At 39.0% G+C, this 2,772-nt stretch overlaps 1 pseudogene; it reads left to right on the top strand.

The window, feature by feature from the left end:
- Nucleotides 1-257: 257 nt before the first annotated feature.
- Nucleotides 258-727, top strand: LOC132426534 (acyl carrier protein, mitochondrial pseudogene; annotated as a pseudogene).
- Nucleotides 728-2,772: the final 2,045 nt, after the last annotated feature.

Here is a 2,772-nt window from a genome sequence, read left to right as displayed (position 1 = left end):
ATGATTTTCTGGATATGACATCAAATGCTTACATAACGAAAGGAAAAATAAACAAATGGGACTCTATCAAACTAAAAAGGTTCTGCACAGAAAAGGGAAAAAAAATCAATAAATGAAAAGGCAATGATGATTGGGAGAAAATATTTGCAAACCGTATATCTGAAAAGGGATTAATATTCAAAATATATAAGAAACTCATACAACTCAATAGCAAAAACAACACAATTAAAAAGTGGGCATCCTGGGTCGGCATAGCCATGGCAGCTAGTGTCCTTTGCGCCTGTGTCCACCGACTGCCTGCGGCCTTTGTGCTGCTGCCCAGGCTGCTCATGCTGGCCATGGCCCAGCCACTCAGCACTACCCTTTTCCCCACGGGGGCCCAGAGGAGGCCTGGGGCTCCACAGTTGGCTTCACTGCTTGTGCAGTTTCCAGTTGGAGTTACACAGCTGTGCCCCCAGTATAGTGAGGCACTCCTTTGACATTAGAGGTGATCAAGGACCCTGTCCTTTACGTCTTGAAACTCTATGACAAGATTGACCCAGAAAGGCTCTCAGTAAATTCCCATTTTATGAAAGATCTGGGCTTAGACAGTTTGGACTGAGTGGGGATTATAATGGACATGGAACATGAATTGGGGTTTGAAATTCTTGATGTAGATGCAGAGAAGTTAATGTGCCCACAAGAAATTGTAGATTACATTGCAGATAAGAAGGATGCATATGAATAAAATATCAGACCCCCCCTTTTTTTTAACATCTTTATTGGAGTATAACTGCTTTACAATGGTGTGTTAGTTTCTGCTTTATAACAGAGTGAATCAGCTATACATATACATATATCCCCATATCTCCTCCCTCTTGTGTCTCCCTCCCCCCCCCATCCCACCCCTCTAGGTGGTCACCAAGCACCGAGCTGATCTCCCTGTGCTATGCGGCTGCTTCCCACCAGCTATCTATTTTACATTTGGTAGTATATATATGTCCATGCCACTCTCTCACTTTGTCCCAGTTTACCCTTCCCCCTCCCCGTGTCCTCAAGTCCATTCTCTATGTCTGCATCTTTATTCCTGTCCTGCCCCTAGGTTCTTCAGAACCATTTAAAAAAAAATTTTTTTTAATTCCATATATATGTGTTAGCATATGGTATTTGTTTTTCTCTTTCTGACTTACTTCACTCTGTATGACAGACTCTAGGTCCATCCACCTCACTACAAATAACTCAATTTCGTTTCTTTTTATGGCTCAGTAATATTCCATTGTATATATGGATCTTCTTTATCCATTCATCTGTTGATGGACACTTAGGTTGCTTCCATGTTCTTGCTATTGTAAATAGAGCTGCAATGAACATTGTGGTACATTACTTTTTTTGAATTATGGTTTTCTCAGGGTTTATGCCCAGTAGTGGGATTGCTAGGTCATATGGTAGTTCTACTTTTAGTTTTTTAAGGAACCGCCATACTGTTTTCCATAGTGGCTGTATCAATTTACATTCCCAGCAACAGTGCAAGAGGGTTCCCTTTTCTCCACACCCTCTCCAGCATTTACTGTAGATTTTTTGATGATGGCCATTCTGACTGGTGTGAGGTGATACCTCTTTGCAGTTTTGATTTACATTTCTCTAATGATTAGTGACGTTGAGCATCCTTTCATATGTTTGTTGGCAATCTGTATATCTTCTTTGGAAAAATGTCTATTTAAGTCTTCTGCCCATTTTTGGATTGGGTTGTTTGTTTCTTTGATATTGAGCTGCATGAGCTGCTAGTAAATTTTGGAGATTAATCCTTTGTCAGATGCTTCATTTGCAAACATTTTCTGCCATTCTGAGGGTTGTCTTTTCATATTGTTTATGGTTTCATTTGCTGTGCAAAAGGTTTTGATTTTTATTAGGTCCCATTTGTTTAATTTTATTTCCATTACTCTAGGAGGTGGGTCAAAAAGGATCTTGCTGTGATTGATGTCATAGAGTGTTCGGACTATGCTTTCCTCTAAGAGTTTTATAGTGTCTGGCCTTATATGTAGGTCTTTAATACATTTTGAGTTTATTTTTGTGTATGGTGTTAGGGAGTGTTCTAATTTCATTCTTTTACATGTAGCTGTGCACTTTTCCCAGCACCACTTATTGAAGAGGCTGTCTTTTCTCCATTGCATATTCTTGCCTCCTTTATCAAAGATAAGGTGACCATATGTGTGTGGGTTTATCCCTGGGCCGTCTATCCTGTTCCATTGATCTATATTTCTGTTTTTGTGCCAGTACCATACTGTCTTGATTCCTGTAGCTTTGTAGTATAGTCTGAAGTCAGGGAGCCTGATTCCTCCAGCTCTGTTTTTTGTTCTCAAGATTGCTTTGGCTATTTGGGGTCTTTTGCGTTTCCATACAAACTGTGAAATTTTTTGTTATAGTTCTATGAAGAATACCATTGGTAGTTTGATAGGGATTGCATTGAATCTGTAGATTGCTTTGGGTGGTATAGTCATTTTTACAATGTTCCTTCTTCCAACCCAAGAACACGGTATATCTCTCCATCTGTTTGTATCATCTTTACTTTCTTTCATCAGGGTCTTATAGTTAGGTTTATTCCTAGGTATTTTGTTCTTTTTGTTGAAATGGTAAATGGGAGTGTTTCCTTAATTTCTCTTTCAGATTTTTCATCATTAGTGTATAGGAATGCAAGAGATTTCTGTGCATTAATTTTGTATCCTGCAACTTTACCAAATTCATTGATTAGCTCTAGTAGTTTTCTGGTAGCATCTTTAGGATTCTCTATGTATA

This window comes from Delphinus delphis, chromosome 6 (assembly GCF_949987515.2).
Source record: "Delphinus delphis chromosome 6, mDelDel1.2, whole genome shotgun sequence".
Lineage (NCBI taxonomy): Eukaryota > Metazoa > Chordata > Mammalia > Artiodactyla > Delphinidae > Delphinus > Delphinus delphis.
This window is presented reverse-complemented; position numbering and strand designations above follow the sequence as displayed.